Here is a 22,638-nt window from a genome sequence, read left to right as displayed (position 1 = left end):
GCGATTGAACAAATCCGATAGCCATAACTTCCCTCTTCTCGAAAATAATTAATTGAGTTCATTATCAACTGCCAGCTCTTGCGGTACCTAGAGGATCACCAGCTACTCAGTGACCAACAACACGGTTTTCGTAAAGGTCGGTCGGCTGGGGATCTTCTGGTTTACCTGACACACCGTTGGGCACAGGCGATCGAATCTAAGGGGGAAGCGTTGGTAGTTAGCTTGGACGTGGCGAAAGCCTTCGCCCGGGTTTGGCATAAAGCGTTTCTTTCGAAGCTTTCTTCCTATGGGCTTACCGAGAAATTGTGCGAATGGGTCTACTGCTTCCTTGCAAACAGAAGCATTTAGGTCGTTGTCGACGGGGACTGCTCCGACTCTCTGTCTGTAAACGCAGGTGTCCCTCAAGGCTGCATGCTATTACCTACCCTGTTCCTCATCCATATCAATGATATGTTGCAATTTTGCGGCATTCATTGTTATGCGGATGACAGTACAGGTGATGCCTATTATACCGGCCGCGCTAACATTTCTTGAGAAAAAGTCAACGAGAACCGAAACAGACTTGTGTCTGAAATCGAGACTTCTTTGCGGAGAATCTCAGATTGGGGTGAACTTAATTTGTTCCAGTTTAACCCTACTAAGAAACAGGTCTGCGTGTTTACCGTTAAGACTGCCGTTAAACTGCCGTTGGTCGTCTCACGTCAGTTTCAAAGTACCCCCCTGACTGCCTCAGCCGGTATTGGAAATCGTCCTATGACTTTTCCCGCCTTTGGCGAGGCGAGAGGGAGTGCCAGACTCTTACCTACTGACTAAAAACCACCCTGTTTCTACACCTGCTTTTCGAGCTGGATATTTGGGATACTTAGCATCAACATTTAGAGCGACGTCCAGTTCCGTGGCCATCTAGCGGATAAGGTTAAATTAGCCTCGAAAAAGCTTGGTGTGCTCATAGATCAAGGCAGTATTTCACTCCAGCCCATCGCCTGCTTCTATATAAGGCGCAGGTTCGGCCCCATATGGAATACTACTCATCTGTGGGCGGGGGCACCCCAGTGCCATCTTCATCCTCTGGACCGCGTTCAGCGGCGTGCGAATCGGATTGTTGAGTGTCAGGAAATTTAAAACCGACTTAACACTTTGGCAATGCGTAGATATGTAGCTTCGTTGTGCATTTTCTATCACCTATACCACGGGGAGTGCTCTGATTTATGACTGTTCTTGCCGAAAAGGTCTCTATTATGAATCCGTATCCGACTCCAGGAAGAGACTACGGGGCCAATCCAGTTGCGGAAGGGCGTGAGACACGGAGACGTGATATCTCCGAAACTGTTCACGAACGCACTGGAGGACGTTTTTAAGCTCTTGGACTGGAGCGGACGCGGCATCAACATTAATGGCGAATACATCACTCATCTCCGTTTCGCCGATGAGATAGTCGTAATGGCAGAGTCGCTGGAAGACCTGAACACCATGCTCAGCGACCTCAATACCGTTTCCCAACAGGTGGGCCTTAAAAGGAACATAGACAAGACAAAAATCATGTCAAATGTCCATGTTGCACCTATACCGGTTATCGTTGGGAACGATATACTCGAAGTTGTAGACCACTACACATACCTGGGTCAGATCATCCAGCTAGGTAGGTCCAACTTCGAGAAAGAGGTCGCCCGAAGAATCCAACTCGGATGGGCAGCGTTTGGGAAGTTACATGAAATTTTCTCATCAAAAATCCCGCAGTGTCTGAAGACCAGGATGTACAACCAGTGTGTGTTGCCAGTGATGACGTACGGTATCGAGACATGGTCCCTAACTGCTGGCCTTTTAGAAAGGCTCAGAGTCGCCCAGCGCGCGATGGAGAGAGCTATGCTCGGAGTATCTTTGCGCGACAAAATCCGAAATATGGAAATTCGCCAAAGAACAAGAGTTTCAGACATAGCTCTCAAAATATGCAGGCTGAAGTGGCAATGGGCAGGCCATGTCGTTCAGAGGACTGATGGCCGCTGGGCCAGGAAAGTGACTGAGTGGCGACCGCGGACCGAAAGACGCAGCGTGGGCAGACCTCCCACTAGGTGGACCGACGACATCGTCAGAGTGGTGGGGAGCCAGTGGATGCAGGTGGCGGCTTGTCGTTCTACGTGGAGGACTAAGGGCCTTTGTTCAATAGTGGACGTCTCTCGGCTGATGATGATGAATGTATAGTATACATTAAATTAAAATACCTAAATAAGGGGGCGGCAAAATTGTCTTCCGCCCCGGGCGGCCGACACTCACGCTACGCCACTGATGAAGTGATCTGACAACTAGTTTCCCACCACAAACCCCATAAAAAAATCAGCCGACACTATCCTAATCTTAGTGATTATTACACTAACTAACAACTTCCACGCGATTTCACCCAACACAAAAATAATTATTCAATTTGGCCCAGTAATTTCGCAAATTATCGCGTTTAAACAAACAAACAAACTCTTCAGCTTTATGTGTTAGAGTAGATAAACAATGCATTGATTACTTCTCTTAGATAGACATGTTTATATCTTATTGTTTACTAAATCATTCCGGGACTTCTGAAGACATGTGTGTGGGGTTCATCATGATTCCCAAGTCACTTTGATCATCGCGAATTGTTATTGAATGGTATTCGTGTAATTGGTGTTATCATTATAGTAGATTCCTGATGTTAGCGAGATGATTTCCAAATTGCTTATCACATAGTTTATCGAATAAAGGTAAACGATATAATACTCATTATAGTTGGCTATTGATGTTAGAAAGATGATTTCCAAATTGCTTATCACATAGTTTATCGAATAAAGGTATAGGATATATATAGTATTAGAGTAATAATGTTTTTGTACAGCCGTTATCTGTGACGTCACATCAACGTCTATAAAACTAGTTGTCATTCGTACAGCGCCCCTTTTTGCCGGTAGACGCTCGCGCGGACAGATCGTTGGATTTCGTCAGAGATAACAGCTAAGTGGTTATTTTGTGGTTATTTCTTTTGATTATTGTATTTTATTGTAGTTGATTGTTTCCTATAAGATAGTGTGTGATTATTTTGTAATTAATAAGCGTATGAATAAAATAGAAGGTAGATTGGTGTAACGATTGTTTTTTTTATTTAATAACCACTTCAGGTTCCTAAAATCAGAAGTGGGATTCGCCTGTGTCCACAAACATTAAAATTACATTTGGAAACAATCAGCTACTATTACTGATTTGAGTAATGCCTCGATCAAGATCGCGTAGTGTGTCATCCGACTCATCTTACACTCAAAATCGTAAAAAATCTCGTAAACAGTCTCATTCCCGGTCTCGCGGCCGGTCCCGGTCCCGTTCTCAACGCGTTTCACGTTCACGAGCTCATTACAGGTCGCGTGAGCGATCCAATCGCAGATCTCATAGCCGGGAAAGCTCTGTAAAACAAGCGTTACAGACTATCATCTCGCGTTTGAATGCAATCGAGGAGAGTTCGGCAAGCGTACCTCAAACTCCACCGCGACCCGCTGGTCACAGCACACCTCAAAATGTCGCCGCACCCTCAACAACACAAACATTAACAGAGATACTAAATACGTTAAAAACAACAAAAACACATGGTTATTACGTATCGAATTTTGATCCCGCCATCCATGACATTGAGGTGTGGTGTGAAGAGGTGGAACGCGCTAGGATATCAAACCATTGGAGCGACTATGAGTGCCTTTCGCGAGTTTCTAACTGCCTTAAAGGTGATGCGAAAACTTGGCTTAGTGAGTGGAATACTAATGACCGATCCTGGTCTAACTTTCAATTAGAATTTAAACCGTTATGTCCCCGTAAACTTGACTATGCCAACATTTTGTTCGAAGTCATGAATTCTACTTCAGATAAATACCCAACTTACGCCGAATATGCCCGACGCTCACTGTTACGGCTACGTATTGTTAAGGGTCTGAGTAACGAACTCGTAGTGCAGATTGTAGTGCGTGGTATTATGGACCCACACGTTCGTGCAGCTGCCGCGAATGCTGAACTGACAATCGAAAATCTGGTATCGTTTTTAGCAATCTATGTCAAGCCTGGCCGTGCTAAAAATGAGACGCGTGTGCCCCCTCTAATGCAATAAAAAGACGTCACGTTCCCACGAATAATAAATGCTTTTCATGTGGTCAGACTGGACACATGAGCTACAAATGTTTTAAAAATCAAAAACCATCTGAAAACGTTGCAAAACCTTCAGGAAGTTTCTCAAAATTAACGTGCTCGTTCTGTAAGAAGATCGGGCATAAGGAAGCAGACTGTTTTGCTAAACAGCGCTCAGAGGCACAAAACGGTAATCAAAGGAAAGTTAACCTATGTAGGGAACTCGCGCGTAGTTGCAGCAATAGTGACGTGTCTCCTGCTGTTGTCCAAGGCATACCGGTAGATGTTTTGATAGATAGCGGCGCGATTAACATTTCATTAGTCTCTTCGGATGTTGCCAAATTATTTTCTGGTCCGCGAAAATCAACGCTTTGCGTTATTAAGGGGGTGAGCGATAGCGAAATAGTTTCTCGAGAATACGTTACAGTCACCGTCGAGTTTGAACACGTTTCCCTCGAAGTAGACCTGGTAGTCGTACCCGCATCATGTATGAACACTCCAATTATTATCGGTACAGATGTTCTTAACAGAGACGGCATAGTTTACATTAGAACAAAAGATAGACAATACTTAAGCCGATCCTCAAACGAAGTTCTTAAAGTAAACGCGACTCGAATTGATATGCAAAGTATAGTGAACACTCCTCTACAGGGAGCTGATTTTACTGCATTAATGGTCGTTATTGATGAGTTCTCTGAGTTTTTAATATCTGGCACCGCTACTACTACCGTGAAAACAGGACAAATGCATATCAGTTTGACAAGCGAAACGCCCATAGTTTATCACCCTTATCGTCTTTCCTATAAAGAAAAACTAAAAGTTAGAGAGATTATTAAAGATTTATTAGATAAAAACATAATTAGAGAATCAGAATCAGAGTATGCTAGTCCTGTACTATTGGTCAAAAAGAGGGACGGTTCTGATAGGCTATGTGTAGATTTTCGAGCCCTTAATCGGATCACGGTTAAAGACAGATATCCCCTCCCTCTCATAGATGACCACATCGATCGCCTAGGATCCTCTAAATACTTTTCGTGTTTGGATATGGCTTCAGGGTTCCACCAGATCCCTATTCATGAGGACTCTATCCACAAAACTGGTTTCGTGACCCCTGAAGGCCATTTTGAATATTTAAAGATGCCGTTCGGTTTATGCAATTCCCCCACTGTCTATCAGAGGATAATAAACGGTACTCTTCGAAGGTTGATTGAGACTGGAAACGTTTTGGTTTACGTCGATGACGTCCTTCTCGTGAGTGAAACCATTGCTGATGGCATAAAGCTATTACACAAAGTGCTTATACGCTCACCGAAGCCGGCTTCTCAGTCAACCTCCGGAAGTGTTCATTTTTAACCAGCGAAGTAGAATACCTCGGACGCATTATATCTCATGGTCAGGTTAGGCCGAGCCAGCATAAAATTGTAGCTCTAGTCAATTCCCCGGCCCCGGGTAATGTAAAACAAGTCCGGCAGTTCTTGGGGTTGGCTGGATACTTTCGACGTTACATCAAAGGTTATGCGACGAAAACAGCAAGTATTTCACGTTTGACAAAAAAGGATGTAAGGTTTGAATGGGGTCCTGAACAGGAGACTGTTCGCCAAGATCTAATTAAACAACTAACGAGTGAACCTATACTTGCTATTTTCGACCCTAGCCTGCTTACTGAGCTCCACACTGATGCTAGCAGTGCAGGATATGGAGCCGTCCTAATGCAGGTTCATACCGATGGTACAAAACGAGTGGTTGCCTATTTCAGTAAAGTAACACAGGGCGCTGAGAGTCGGTATCACTCCTACGAGTTGGAGACGCTGGCGGTCGTCAGGGCACTGCAGCACTTTAGACATTATTTAATTGGGTTGAAATTTAAAATTATAACTGACTGCAATGCCCTGAAGTCAACCGAGCGCAAAAAGGACTTGTTACCTCGAGTAGCGCGCTGGTGGATTTATCTGCAAGATTTTGATTTCACCATCGAGTATCGAAAAGGCACACTAATGTCACATGCCGACTATTTGAGCAGGAATCCATTAGCGGCGCAAGTAAATCAGGTTGAAAGGCCTCGCAACTGGGCTCAGATTGCGCAACACGCGGATAATGAGACCCAAGGGCTCATCCAAAAGTTGAACGAGGGTAATCTGGACCCGCGGCGTTACGTCTATCAACATGATGTGTTGTACTATCGTTTTTCACCTACCGGCGAGGAATCTCGCCTATTGTGTTATATCCCCAAGGGTCACAGGTTAAGCTTATTACGAATATATCATGATGAGCATGAACATATCGGGGTAGAAAAGACACTAGACCTTATCCTTAGACATTTCTGGTTTCCTGGACTTAAAAGCTTTGTATCAAAATACGTTTCTCACTGTCTTACTTGTATATCAAAAAAACGCGTACCTCGAGCCCCACGACAACCTATAACATCATGGGAAAAATCCGATATTCCATTTAGTACTATCCACGTCGACGCTTTGGGCCCTTTGCCCGAATCTAATGGGTACAAGTTTGTCCTGATTATGATTGACCCCTTCACAAAATATTGTCTCCTTTACTCCATGTACCGCCAAGAAGCAGATGAGTTAACGCGCGTTTTTAATAACGCAATATCATTGTTCGGTGTTCCAAAATTAATAGTCTGCGACCGTGGTCGTATGTTTGAAGCATCTAGTTTTGTGACTTTGATTACCGGAATGGGCTGCAACATTCACTATATTACACCAGAGATGCATCAAGCAAACGGCCAGGTAGAGCGTTATATACGCACCGTTCTAAACATGATTCGCATTGAGACGAGTAACAAAAATAGCCTTTGGTCTGACCTGTTGTGGAAACTTCAATTAGTTCTGAATATCACTAAACATAAAACCACAAAATCATCCGCTTTAAACTTGTTAATTGGTACTGAGGCGACTACACCGGTAATCCGTTCGTTAATCCGAGACTTGGCAGTGGAAAACGCTAACCCAAATCGCGAGGCTTGGCGTGAGATATGCCGGAGCCGTGCAGGTGAGCTCCTTCGAAGGAACCAAGATCAACAAGATGCTCGCGTAAATCGACACCGTGAATCTCCAAAGGTTTTTAAATTAAATGACTTGGTGTTTGTGATTAAGTATTCACAGAGTACAGGGAAGTTGGACTCTGGAATGAGAGGCCCGTACAAAGTTACGAAAATCTTGCCAAGTGACCGATATGAGCTCCAGTTGCTGACCGGTGCTCGAGGCAAGACAACCCAGGCTGCGGCCCAATACATGGTGCCCTGGAAAGGAGAGTGGTGTCCTGAAACCTGTTCAGCGTTTTTTGAATGTGAGTAATATCTTTGAGTATGTCACAGATTGGACTGCATAAATGTAGGTGTGTGAAGCCCCTGTTACAGCTGCCCCGCGACGAGACGACGCGAGAACGGAGCTGGTAAGCTGCTGGCTGGATACGCGCCGCGGTGCGACCTTCCAGACTCATTGTCATGTGTAATGACCAGCGCTGACTGCTATTCCATCAGTTTTGGACATGCGCTGCGGTGCCTCTGTCTTGCAGACACGGCTTGTACGTGTAGTATCGGACTAGTGCTGCGGTACTCTTCCATTTGTTTTGGACATGCGCTGCGGTGCCTCTGTCTTGCAGACACGGCTTGTGTAGTATGGGATTAGTGCTGCGGTACTCTTCCATTTGTTTCGGACATGTGCTGCGGTATCATGATCCTGATAGTGTGCGTAAATGCGCTGCGGTGCATTTGGAATGGTAATGTGTGGTACCGGTCGAAAGAGTAACTCTGTGAAAGCGATAGATATCTTAGCTGGTTTGTTTCTATGAAAGAGGGCCTTGAATGTGTGATGAACGATTGAGTAGGCAAACATAAGCCTCTTTGCTCCGCACTCATATTTACTTCATAATTTCAGGCGAAGATAATGATGATGACGCGCACGCAGGTCCCTCAGCCGAGCCACCCGCGATTCAAGATTGGGATCCAGCTCAGGATACTGTCGGAGATGTGCCCGAGGACGGCGCACAGTCAGGAGAGGCCGTATTAGAGTAATAATGTTTTTGTACAGCTGTTATCTGTGACGTCACATCCACGTCTATAAAACTAGTTGTCACTCGTACAGCGCCCCTTTTTGCCGGTAGACGCTCAAGCGGACAGATCGTTGGATTTCGTCAGAGATAACAGCTAAGTGGTTATTTTGTGGTTATTTCTTTTGATTATTGTGTTTTATTGTAGTTGATTGTTTCCTATAAGATAGTGTGTGATTATTTTGTAATTAATAAGCGTATGAATAAAATTGAAGGTAGATTGGTGTAACGATTGTTTTTTTTTTATTTATTTAATAGCCACTTCTGGTTCCTAAAAATACAGTTAACGAGCACCGCTCCAACCCAGCAATTAACTAGTCATTTAAATTTGAACTTTAAATCGTATATTGTATGATATATTTCATAATGTCTAAACAAAAAGCTGACGGTGAGTGGCCAACGCGCGGTCCTCTTGAACCGTAGTTGTCGCGTCCGCGCACACTGGAAGCAGGCGGGCCATGAATAATTCCAAAAGAAGGGTTAAATAGATGAGTGAATTCTTACTAGCATTCTAAATGCGAATGTGTGTGTGTTTATGTGTAGGTATGTTTGTTACTCAATCACGTCAAAACGGCTCAAGATTACGGGATGAAATTTAGAACAGGGGTAGATTATAGTCTGGATTAACACATAGGCTACCTTTAACCTCGTAAACGCGGGAAAACTGACAGAAGCTAGTAGATTAAATTATACTAAACTCTTTATAGACACAGTTACCAGTTCCACCATTAAACGTCGTATATAGAACTACACTCTATTATAAATATGCATATTAATCAAATCTGTGTCAACGGACGGACAGACAGACAGCTTAAATGACCCATGATGACTTCCTCGTTGATATAAAGTGGATACATGTGTCGTCATCTGTATCCGCTTATGAAAGATATTATTTTAGGAATTGTCTGCCTAAAAATATTTTGTTTACGATATTTTTTTTCCTTTTTATATTGTATAGAGAACAATTAAATTAGTAAACGATATCTAGACACGAAACAAATAACAATGTTTCCTAAGAAAGTTATTCCTTATTCAATTCACTTTTATCTTACTGATATTTTTAATGCGAATGTTTGTGATCTTGTGTGTTTCTGTGTATATTTGTTACTCAATCACGTCAAAATTACTGAAGGGATCGGGATAAAATTTGGAACAGGGGTAGGTTATGGTCTGGAATAACACATAGGACACTTTTCATCCCACGAGACCGCGGGCGAAGCCGCTGACAATAGCTAGTCACATCATAAATAGTCACAACAGCATTTTTGTACTAAATAAATAAGTTTAAGTAAACAAGTAAGTTATTGTAACTCATTTGATTTTTCAGCTATCATCCGTCATCGGAATTATCCCAGAAAAATAGCAGCTTGAATGTGTGACAGCATCACATGACCAACCAGTGGGCAGACAGACTCATTTCGCTATAAAACACATTATAAATAACCTCCCTAACATTAATTAACTAACCAACTCAACAAACAGTTTTGACCCGTTCAAAATAGAAACTTCTTTTTGCAAAAAGTATAATTCATTATTATTTTTTTTCATCTGGCGACATTAATGAGTGTTTGAAAAGAGAATGCTATAAAAAAAGATGGCGGTTTTCCCGGAATCGGTGGTTGTTTTGACAATTGTTTGAGTGTTAGAAAACGTGGATTAAATAAATAACATATTAAATTAAATTAATTTGAGTCATGGAATCATACTGACAAATTATAAATTAGTAAAGATTATTAAAAGAGATTACGTTATGGCTGTCGTGCTATCAGATATAATTAAGTCATAAATGTATGTTGCTAATAAGTTTATTAGACTAATAAATAAAATCTAGACTCTATCTAGACTAATAAATAAAATCATAGTGTCTGTTTGTAATATAACCGCTGTTTACTACATGCGTATGAATATAGGTACATAATATGTAGGTACGATACATACACCAAAATAATATATTTTAAAATGTATCTCTGTATGTCTATCGGTCTGTCTGTCTGTAGGTTTGTTCTGGCTAATTTCTGAAGTGGCTGGACTGATTTTGACAGGATTTTATTGGCAGGTAGCTGATATACTAAGGAGTAACTTAAGCTACTTTTATTGGTCACAAAGTCCGCAATCCACACGAGCGAAACCGCACAGGTGGGCCCCAGCAGAGCTCTAACTAAGAGGTGCAGACTGCTTATTGGGTTACCGGAGCTCCGGCTCGAAAAGCAAGAGTAGAAACGGGGTGGTTTTTAGTCAGTAAGTGTCTGACACTCTCTCTCGCCTCGCCGAAAACAGAATAAATCATTGGACTTTCCCCTCAAAAAAAAATCTAATACAATATATGTTATAATAATATGTATATCTTGTCTAAGAATGATAGAATATTTTGGTGCAGAGCCAAAGCTTTCCGCAACCGTGAACAATGTAACGACTTAAAAAAAGAAAATGCATAACAAAAACAGGATTACATGCACAAGACATTAAACGGGTAATTAATTTTGAAAGCTTTAGAACCAATTCAATTAATGTCACGGACTAGTTTAAAAGAAATTCACATTTCACTAATACCCGGGAAAAATGCGGTAGAGCTATGCCTGAAATGCTTGTTTACCGATATTCTCAATCTGGTGCAATATTTTTGCAAGGTCACGCCTTTTATTCCCGAAGGGGTGGGCAGAAATGCACATTACTGCACGTAATGCCGATATAAGTCCCATGTAATAGGGGGTGAGCCTATTGCCATATACTGGGCACAATTCCAGACTCCATGCTACTACTTAGAAATTTTCGAAAAACCGAAAAAAGCCCAGTAATACTTTGCACGACCCGGAAATCGAACCCGAAACCCCTTGTCCGGCAGTCGCACTTGCGACCGCTCGACCAACGAGGCAGTCATTTGCGATATATTTTTTTCGTACAAATTCTCGTAGCGACATGGCAACACCAACATTAGTAAACGTCAAACTGTCAAATTTTACACGCGACTCCATTACTTTTTTTTGCGCGCCATCGACCCGTGAATGAAATGTACTGGATACTGGATGTGTCAACAACACCGTTTTGAAATTCTAAATGTTTTATTTATTATACATGTACCTACAATACTTATGACAAATTAGAGTTTTTTTTTTTGAGTCTAGTTTCTACATATTCATGTATGTATACTAAAATACGACAATAGCTACTTTTTTTAGGATTTCATGGGAAAACTGTTTCCGATGCTTGTAGAAAAGACCCTGGGACTAAGACATATAGTAGGCTGATTGTGACTTCACCGGAACGGAACTTTTCAGTTTGAACTGTGTGTATGTATGTTTGTGCCCGATTATCTCGCGATTGACTGAACCGATTTTGATGTAAATTTCAGTATTTTTTAGTATTTAACTTACGGTTCGCACAATAAGCTTTAAAGGCGGTTCCCTTTATTAAAAAAGGTTTTATTTTAATTAATTTAGTTAACTGAGACATAGAGGTTACTTTTTATGTATTTTTTTTTTCGCTTGGTAGTTTTTCTATATTTCACGTGGTAGTAACTACGGGGGAAACTATCCTAGTTAATAATGCAACTAGTTTTACCAGCGGTTTCGCCCGCGTTCCTAATCCCTTGTTTCATGGCTTACAGTACTTAAAATTTTATTGTTTCTACGAAAACTTCATAGGTGATTATGGAATTCTCTGCTTTGTATGAGTTGTGTGAAATTAGCGAGGGCATCGTGTAAAAGACAATAAGACATGACTGATCGAATTATAATGAAACAAATCTTTTGGGAAAATATTTCACCTTGTATCTGTTTTATTTAAATCTACACCTACTTATTTAGTTAACAGTGAGTTAAGTTCCCTAAGAAAAGGAGGATCCTCCGACTAGGCGAGGTGATCGTGGATTTCTGCACAATAGTTGTTGCAATTTTCACGGTTACACGTAAAGCTATACAAAACCAGTTTATCATGGTCTCGCTTTGTATTATCTTTCCGCACATTTACCGGTCAATTTATACTGGTAATGCATATCTTCATATGCAGTCTTGTGTACGAAATAGCAAACAGCAACACTCTATAAATATAATACCCGGGTAAAGCATGACATTACCCAGTAATAAATTAAACCGGGCAATGTTTACACTGGCTACCCAACGTGTGTGATTTATTCCGGTTTCTTAATACTGCGTGAAGAGTGTCGCATGCGCATCTAAAACACGTTTATTGTGCGTATGATTGGCAGATACGATGCTGTTGGTTTATATGTATTGTGAGTTTGAAATTGCCTGCCTCATTGGCCGAGTGGTTGCAAGTGCCACTGTTGGGTAAGGGGTCTCGGGTTCGGCTTTTCGCTTTTTTCGGTTTATCGAAAATTTCTCAGTCGTAGCACGGAGTCTAGAAATGTGGCCGGTACATGGGACTTACAACACACTTGTGAAAAGTGGGAGTGCATTGTACAGTGGCATTACGTTTCATAATGTGCACCACTGCCTACCCCTTCGGGGATTAAAAGCGTGACGATATATAACATAAAATGTGTTTGAAACCTTGGTCCTTTGGTACGGATGGTCGTTCTATATACTAGAAAAGTGCAATACGATCACGGATATCTGATTCAAGTCCAAAAACACATAAATAGATACTTTAAAATCTAGTCGTACAATTGCCGTATGGTTTTATGGTATAAGCTGGTAAACGAGCAGTCGGAGCACCTGATGGTAATCAATCGCCGCCGCTCTCTCTTGGACACCCGAAACACCAGAGCCGTTTCAAGTGCGTTGCCGGCCTTTTGGCGGTTAGGAATTTAAGGGTTGTTGAGGAATCGGGGATTAAGAAGATTGGGAAGATTGAATTTTAAAATATATTTACACCAGACTAACTACTCTGCTAAGATTTAACGGAACGTTTCAAAATCTTAACTAAGTACATCACGCACCAACAAGATAGATTTTTACTCAAGCGTAATTAATTTATGATGTAGTTTCTCGGTTGCTAGTGGCAACAAAATGGTGGCATCCTTGCCCTATATAACGGTGCAAATTAATTAAGGAACCAGACAGAACCGACATAAATAACTTTAGTCTACATAAATATTGTGGATGTTCTCGTGTCGGGTGAGATATATGACAGGCTGGCGACGTGGAACGAGGTGTTGCTTTGGATTTAAGGGTCAAGACATCTTTTTTTATGGGTTTAGCTACTATCTCGCCTGATGGTAAGCGATGATGCGGCCTACTATGGAGCACGTCTGCACATAAGCAAACTGTTCACTCGACACTTGAAGACACCCAGGTTATACCCATCAGGAAACATAGAATTGGGCAAAGAGTTCCACTAATTTGTTGTTTAACATTGATTTCTCCAATAGGGTAGTAGAGAGCGTATGATAATTAAAAATCGAATCAGTCCGTCAGTTAGAATACTGAAAAATATTAGACGCGTACCTATTTTTTTTTCATATAAGTACTTAAATAAACGTAGTTAAGTTTAGGAGACGAGGTCCTTACGGTTTCTAATCCAGTACTCTTAGTACGAGTTCGCTTTACGAAAACGAAACGAAAGCGCGTTTCACGATAGTTGTTCATTTGCGCCGGCAAATCAGCGCACCGAATGCGCTCTCGTTTCATTGTCGTTCGACGTAAAGCAAACTCGTGCTAAGGGTACAGCTAAGGGGTTAAATTCTTTCATCAGAATCGAGTCTGCGTCTCCTGAAGAGTAGTCCGATGGAAAATCGCACCCCATCTAGTTTAGTTTAAATTATTGACTTGTAATATTGTAGCTTATTTTCTAAAACGTAGTCCAATAAACATTTAAAGTTTTTCAATTTAAAGTTTAAAAACGTTTAGTTTGATAGGTCTAATAATTTCTAATGTCATTTCTACAATAGGTAAATATCATTTATCATCAGCGTTCTTATTATTTCATACCCAGAAACGGGGGAAATTAGGAAGATACTACGAAGGTATTGTCCTAAATTTTAATACAGTCGTTTAAAAATAGAGATTACTAGGTAATATTGAAATGCGTTATCAAAGAACTATTATCATGGTCTGGTTCTATAAACCAGACAATTGAATTGTCTTACTTGTTTACATGTACTTAGTTCTGTATATAGCATTTGAGAAGAGGTAAATTTTACAGATACTGGGCTTGTACAATCAACAAGTTCAGGTTAACTAACACTACAATTAAGTGACATATAACGTCACGCCTTTTATCCCCCGAAGGGGTAGGCAGAGGTGCACATTACGACAAGTAATGCCGCTTTATAATATACATCCACTTTTTACCATTTTTGTTATAAGTCCTATGTAATAGGGGGTGAGCCTATTAGGAAAGTGATAAAAGACTTTGAAATTTTTAAAAACTACTTAAAACCACTTATTAGATACTGTTAGAGACTTTAAAAAAACGAAAACGAACAAAAATGAAACACAACTTGACAAATGAAAAGCATAAAATTAAAATTAATTAATTACATTTCATCATCTCATTCGGAAAGAACATCATTGGATTTGCTGTCATCAGAGGCAGACAGACGTCGCCTGTCATGTCTTCTAGATAAATACTGTCATACAGTTAGCATTCGCTCTAATTTCCAGCAGAAATTAGGTCACCTAATTAACTAAATAAAATTAAATTTTTTAAGTGCTCTCATCAAAGGAGCGCCTTGGAACTATCAAGATTGTGCTCGAAAATGTCTTATGTGTAGAAGATTCACGATAGTTGTTCTTATAGTTTAAGAAAACAGAATTTGAACAATGATTAATTATTTGAATTGTTTAGAAATATACCTACCTAATTATTATTAACATGTAATCCAGAAAGTCATCATCTTTATGGATTACGGTAAAGGAGCAGACGGATCACCTAATGGTAAGCAATCGCCGCCGCCCATGGACAGTCGTTACAAATGCGTTGCCGGCCTTTAGGGGCTTTAGGAATTTAAAGGTTGTTGGGGAATCGGGGATTGGGAAGAGGGGTACCTAACTGGGCCATCGCCAAAGCAAAGTAAAAAGATAGATTTAAATCAGTTTATAATAGGGTATAATTATCATCTCCTCTAATATCTAGACGTAATTAGCAAGATAGCTTTATAATACTCGCTAAAAAATACTTTCTACACTTTCGAGAACTTTAGATAGATTATAGGGCAACATTGTAACATTAATAGAAGTCGTCCTACACAAAATCACGAATGTATCATTTAAAATAACGGTATACAACCAAATCCTAAAATAGCGGGTTCAGCTAACAGATTACATCACGACGTGACATTCTCGATCCTACCCGTTTAATATAACTCGTAATTTGTGAGAAATCCAGCATTCTGCCAAGCCCAATTTAATGTCTTTCTGCGTAATAATTAGTCCAGCTAACGCACTTGAACAATTTGGCAAAGGAAAACAACGATTTAGCAAGTTCTAAAATCGTTTCCAAACCGTTTAATAACAATGTTACTCGTATAACTATTTACTATAAAGCTCTTAACTCTACCTTACCTTAATAATGCTTAAATTAAAAAAAAATCACTCACAGTACACTCCGAAAAAGGTTGAAAGCACAAATAAATAGGCTGTTTAAACAAATTCCATTGCACTTACTTCCGGGGCGGAAAACTCGATAGCGCAAGATGGCGGTCAAAAGCGCGCGAAAAGTATCGGGCGGCAAATGATATACACGACGAGGGTGTAACAACTGCGTCGTTATATAATTATATTATTATATCAAGTTTATGAGAGTTGGGTGTTGGAATTTTTATCGCGTAGTCTGCGCCCGAGCAGCGAACACTCGTGACTAACAGTGCTTCACGTGCTTTTAATATAAAATTTAGGTGGCATGGGTGAAATGCTGGGCGGGTTACGATGTATTTTGGATCGCGTCATAAAGTCATGCGACGCGGTTGCATGGAAATATTAACTGGCCACTACATGAGCTGAGTCACGGAGATCATCGTGTTTACTCTTGAAAAATGTCCTTGTACGGAGGAAATGTCCAGTGAAAAATATGTTTGTAAAAAGTTTTTCTTGCTTTCCTAGGTTCTGCACTCATCAATAAACCTCTACGTCCAAAAAAATAAACTTCTACAATGATTTGGAATCAAGGAGCAGTGAATGTTTCAATCTACCATATACATATTATACTCAAGTACTTACCTAGTTATCTATTCAACCCATATTAAGTCTTTGACTATCAATAGGTAAGCGATGAAACCCATTATTTTCCGCTAACTAGGTATGCATAATTAGCCCTATATGCATTGGTCACTTGAAGTGTTTAAGAAAGTGTAGCGACAAATAACAAGTCACAGTTGACAAAAGTTCTACATCGCATATATGAAGTTTACATGCCAATAAACATGGATAGAAAATCACATGTTAGGGCAGAAAGCCCGCTAGCCACGATCACTTCGCCTCGTCGAAGGATCCTCCTTAAATGATTTTTCTTTGATACTTTTTTTTGAGGGGAGAAAATCATTTAATGCGTTCTCTCACCTTGGGCGAGGCGAGAGGGAGTGTCAGACTCCAACTCACTAAAGACCATCCCGTTTCTACTCCTGCTTTTCGACCGGTAAACTCGATAGGTAGTCCGCAGTTCCGAATCAGTTTCTTCGATACTTAGTGGATATATTGTATCTATTGACGTGGACGTTAGAGCAATTTAGCTGATTGACGGGATGTCTTATATTTCGATTCAGTGTTTCTGAAATTACCTAAATAGAGGGTATTTTATGTCAATCAAAAAAGGAATTTATATTGAACCTACCTAGTGTATGCGTGTGGATGCAGGTGTGTAGGTATGCACATCACCAGTGGCATTTCTTTTTTAAATCTGAATTCGATTTCTTATTTTTGCTTCTGTCACTCAAAAAAGGAATTTATATTGTACGTACCTGGTGTGTGGGTGTGGTTACGCACACCTGCGTGTGCGTACACCAATGGCATTTTTTTAAACTCAGAATTTAGATTTTTTATTTTGTGTTACTTGGCCGTTAACTTGTATCCACTAACCAGCCAGTGAGTCATATAATACATATTAAGAGAGTGTTTGTCATAATATTGTTCTCCATACTGTACCTGCTAGAATAGATTAGGGTGTTTTTCTTTTTTCGCCAATACACACACGTTTTCGTCGAGACACAAATTCAAGAGGGTGTAACTGTAAGCAGAGTTGAATATTACGGCACACCTCGTTAAGTCTTATTCACGTCTTTTCACTTGTTACAAAAGAACATTCGTGAGACGTATGTATCGTGAGACATACGATTACTACGTAAAAATGTGGTAGAGAAACACTTCATCAGGCTGCGCGACGTCACTTCATCTGCGCACGCTGCTCATGATAAAGAGTCCCTTGATGACTCGACACTAGTCAAAAACTAGTAGAACTTCGTCTCCAAATATTTTCGTGAGTAATAAATCTAGGCTCGCTAGGGACATATTTTATTGATTGAAGGACAAATAATCAAGCAATACCTAATAATAATAGATGAAAGAAAGTAATCTACTCTGCTTACACACTCCAAATAAAATGGGAGTAAGTAGGTACTTAAAATTGTCAACAGTTCTGTAAAAACAAACTAAATTTTGCCACACAATAGCGGATATTTTTAATTTTACGAGCTCTATCTGGTTCCAAAATAAATAGAATAAAAAATTATAAATTTTCAAATTGCGTATGAAAAATGTGTGTCATATTATAATAACTCAAATTCTCTTCATTGTTTTGTTAATAATAATGACTATTGACTCATAATATAACAACTCAGAGTAATAAATAAATAGCATTTTAGTAGATATTTCTAGGCATAGCTCATTGAGATATAATGGGACATTAATATATAAATTAAAGAAAAACAGCCCACAAGACACTCGTGAATGAAAAATAAAACACTTGAATTATTATTTTAATATAATCCTACCGCAGACATTTTTTCTTAAAACATTTTGAATTATGCGTTCTTTTTTTACTTAACGCTTGAACATTCTGTTTCGCTAATAGCTGTATAAAAAAAAATAAAAAAAAAACAGTGTACTTACCCGTTTTATCTGTGACAGACGAGTTTCCCGCTAAAAATTTGACATTTATGAGCACTTCAGCTGTGGCGTCGGATATTTTTAGGTGTTACCAACTAAATGAATATTTTACAAATGCGCCAACATAACAAACGCTAACATAAATTCTGTCTCAAGACTTTACTGAGTGCTGGAGCATTTTCACAATCGGATTTATTGAACGACTAGCTTTTGCCCGCGATTACGTCCGCGAAGAATAATTAATTCTGAAATAATTTGTCTTTTTTTTCTAAAATAAAATATGTTTTCTAAAATAAAAGTAGCCTAAGTTACTCCTTAGTACATCAGCTACCTGTCAATAAAAGTCCCGTCAAAATCGGTTCAGCGATTTCAGAGATTAGCTGAAACCAACAGACAGACAAACATCGTTAAAAATGCGATTTAAGTATTTGTGGCGTTATATTCATAAGCATGTGTACGCACATGCGGTACTTTCAACATGACAAACAAACACTCCAATTTTATTTATTAGATAGTCTAGACTAGATTTTCTGTTGTACACAGAATTAATTACTCTTTTGAGGACGTCATTTTAACTGTGAAAATAATCATTCATTCATTTTAATTGAACAAAATTTAGATATCGTAAGTGACCCGGTTGTGGCCACTTTAAGAATTTTGTCGACTTTGAGGCTTTCTTAAATTATAGTTTTTGTTATCACGAACATATTTCTTGTAAAAAGTCATTTAACATGTATTAACCTTGCCTAAGAAAACCCTTTTTTAAAGAACTTCCAATAGAAAAATAACTGTATAAAAAAGAAAAACAAAAGGGAGTTTGTGCCATTTTTGGCCAGATTCGTGCCATTTCTGGCCACGGTCGTGTGCCAGTTCTGGCCATCAAAAAATACAATAAAAGTAATCAAAATTTATTAATTAAATTTGACATTTTAGAAACAATGGTTTTCATTTAGTTTGGAAAATATGAACTATTATTACTTCACTTGAATTTAACTTACAAATAAAGAGATTAACATATGAACATTTATATGACGTTGGTAAAAGCTGCAAAGTAAACTGACCTCCCCTTTGTGTGAAGGCAATTTATTGCATCTCTGAAAATGAAAAATATGTATTTGTTGATATGTAAAGCCAAGGAAAAATAATAAATAAATTACGATAAATGACTAGAAGTGGGGCGTCTATGTACAAAAGTTTTGGCCAGCCATGTGGCCAAAGATGGAGAAATTCATAATTTTGTCTCCATTAGTGGCCACCTTCTAATAACCTTACTTCAGAAACATATGGCGACAAAATAACTTTAGTTCCACTTAGACAATATATTCTTCATGTAGTATTAACATAAACATCCAAACAATAAGCAAAGATTTAAAAAATAAAAACCAAATCCTCACCCGCTCGCCTTAGCCTTTTTGTTAAGATCTTAACAATTTCACCCTCAACTAAAAAGAATGACTTATTGCATCGAAGTGAAGTTTGACACATCAAAGCTGCCAACGGTATCAGTATCTCCAATATTGAATATTTTAAATACTGTACATCACAGAGTAATTTATTTGTCCATGCCTTAGTTATAAATATTTGAAAGCCCAAATGGCCACAAAGGGGTCGATGGCCACAACCGGGTCACTTGCCCTACCTATAGATAACTTACTAGTTTATTTATTTATTTATGCATCAACGACTTATTCACTAGATTTGACATATAATTTTTTTTCCTGTGAATTTTTTATGGATTTGCAAACTGACGTATCACCACCGCCCAATCACAATCGGTGGGCAATCGCCACCGCTCATGGACACTTGAAACACCAGAGGCGTTACAAGTGCGTTGCCGGCCTTTTGGGGGTTAGGAATTTAAGGGTTGTTGGAGAATCGGGGATTGAGAAGGGGGGAATTGGGCCTCTGGTAACCTCACTCACACAACGAAACGTAACGCAAGCGTTGTTTCACGTCGGTTTTCGGTGAGGCCGTGGTATCACTCCGGTCGAGCCGGCCCATTCGTGCCGAAGCATGGCTCACCCACACTTAAAAAAATTGTCACTTATAGGTGTAGGTATGCACAGCACTAAATAACTTACAATAAATCTGCCGTCCTTATAAACGGATTCGCTGAATGAAAAAGAAATATGTCTGTTATATCTGATTATCCAATGACGCACATGAATGTATTTAAAAATATACACCAAGAAATGTGTAAACGTGAAAAATGCACACAAATAAATTATCTTATTACTAAAATGTGTCGTTGACCCAAAAATGTATTTCACTGTAATATAATTTCATACAAGTTGGAATATCTATGAATGAATGTTATTAATTTACAATATAAAGTACTAGCGACCCGCCCCAGCTTCGCATGGGTGTAATGATGATATATTATGCATGTATTATACATAAAAACCTTCCTCTTAAATCACTATATCTATTAAAAAAGCCGCATCAAATCCGTTGCGTAGTTTTAAAGATTTAAGCATTACAAAGAGACATAGGGACAGAAAAAGCAACTTTGTTTTATACTATGTAGTGATACTAGCTACTCTCACGCTGCTCGGCTTCCACTGATACTAAGCTATGTATGATGGGGAAGACGCAGCTCGATTATGCAATGTATCAATAGTAGGGAAACCAGCTATAGCACACATCCATAGCACCCATCCTTGGTAGGCTTCTATATAAAAAACATCTGATGCTTGATCCAGGGCTGCGGACTACCTAGCGGGTTTACTGGGGCTCCGGCACGAAAAGCAGGAGTAGGAACGGGGTGATTTTTAGTCATTAAGAGTCTGGCACTCATTGGATGATTTTCTCCCTTTAAAAAAAGCTGAGTCCGTTTCCACCAGTAAGCTATGTGTACCAATGAATATGATTGGTGGAAGCCAGACGAATTAACAGCAACGTAGCATAGCACATCTCTGCTGGAAATGCACACAAAACATTTCAAGTTCATACTGTGGTTATAGAGTGGACATATGTCTACTAGACTAGACATTTCGAATATGAATATACGCAACGCAACATCACGCCTTTTTTATCCCCGAAAGTGTAAGCAGTGGTGCAGATTACAACACGTAATGCCGCTATACAGTGTAGGTACACCCACTTTTCACCATTTGTGTTATAAGGCCCATGTAATAGGGGGTGAGCCTATTGTCATATACTGGGCACAATTCCAGACTCCGTGCTACTACTATTGAAAAATTTTTGAAATACCGAAAAATGCCCAGTAATTTAACACCTAGCTTCACTGACAGACAGACTGACGGACAATTCAATTTGACGTTTCAAGTGTCTAATTTAGGATTAATTGAAATAAATGTTTTGACTTTGACTTTAATACTTTGCCCGACCCGGGAATCGAACCCGAGACCTCTTGTTCAGCATTCGCACTTGTGACCACTCGACCAACGGGGCAGTCCTATATGAATGTAGTCCTATATACCTATTACATAGTATATGTCTTATATGTATATACTACTACTCAGTTTCCGTACCTAACGATGTTTCTAGATATTTTCATTACGTTGACAAGAAATATCAACACGGCCGCTAGTTAACCTGGCGTCTGAATTTAGGCGCACGCGCAGGTAACAAGCAGGTAATGACCTAAAATTGTCCTAATAACCTATCTACGTCAAAAGATTTACAGTAGAACTCCAATTATCCGAATTAATGGGGACCGGGACCCATTCGGATAATCAAATATTCGGATAATCGGATTTTTTTAAAAAAATTGCCGTTGGAGAGAATAAAAGCTACGTTTTGATATTGAACTATTTTTTTATTGAATTAAATGAAAGAAACATGAAATTTTCAAGAAGACAAGTCAAGTCAAGACTTGACGCGCAAACACTGGCTTCGCGGGGGGGAGAATAATAGCGCACTTAGACTTTTTTTCTTTTTTTAGGTCATTTTTTTGTGATTTTTTTGTCATTTTTTTGTGCCGATTATCCGAATCGGCGATTCGGATAGTCGGAGTTCGGATAATTGGAGTTCTACTGTATTTACAACACTGAAAGCTGATGGAAGTGATTTTTTAGTTACTGCAACTCTAGTCAGTTCAAAATCTAGACTTTACCCTGCCTTCCAATGACTTCTTCCACCTTGGACGAGGCGAGAGGCGTGTTAGACTCTTACTGACTAAAAACCACCTCGTTCCTACTCCTGCTTTTCTAGCCAGTAAAATACTTTTGACACAGAAAGTACTAGTGAAGCAATTTATACCAAAGTCGTCGATTTTTAGTTCCAGCTGTCACCGCATCAAACTCATTTTTGCCAAGATCTACAATATTCTTATTGGAGCCCTTTTTTATTAAGTGAATCCTAAATAATTAATCAAACGTTTTTGAAGATTACGCTGCAGCAGCCCAGCCAGTACATCATTCATATTAACGTAATAAAACCTTATTTATATTGTACTTAACAACTGAAGTCTCCAGTCGCCACT

General features: G+C 39.5%; 1 protein-coding gene across 4 annotated transcripts in view; it reads right to left on the bottom strand.

Moving 5' to 3' along the window:
• LOC118280617 (filamin-A) overlaps positions 1-18,213 on the bottom strand; it is a 111,804-nt gene extending 93,591 nt beyond the window's left edge. Inside the window, exon 1 of one of the 4 annotated variants that reach the window (XM_050699544.1) lies at positions 18,195-18,213. The gene's annotated coding sequence lies outside the window, so the exon portion shown is untranslated. Of the gene's footprint in view, positions 1-15,691; positions 15,709-15,758; positions 15,957-18,194 lie in introns of those variants that run through there. The other 3 variants (XM_050699542.1, XM_035600829.2, XM_035600832.2) reach the window with 3 other exon arrangements.
• Positions 18,214-22,638: the final 4,425 nt, after the last annotated feature.

Source organism: Spodoptera frugiperda, chromosome 16 (genome assembly GCF_023101765.2).
Source record: "Spodoptera frugiperda isolate SF20-4 chromosome 16, AGI-APGP_CSIRO_Sfru_2.0, whole genome shotgun sequence".
NCBI lineage: Eukaryota > Metazoa > Arthropoda > Insecta > Lepidoptera > Noctuidae > Spodoptera > Spodoptera frugiperda.
Note: the sequence above shows the minus strand (reverse complement) of the source record. Positions and strands in the feature narration are given on the sequence as shown.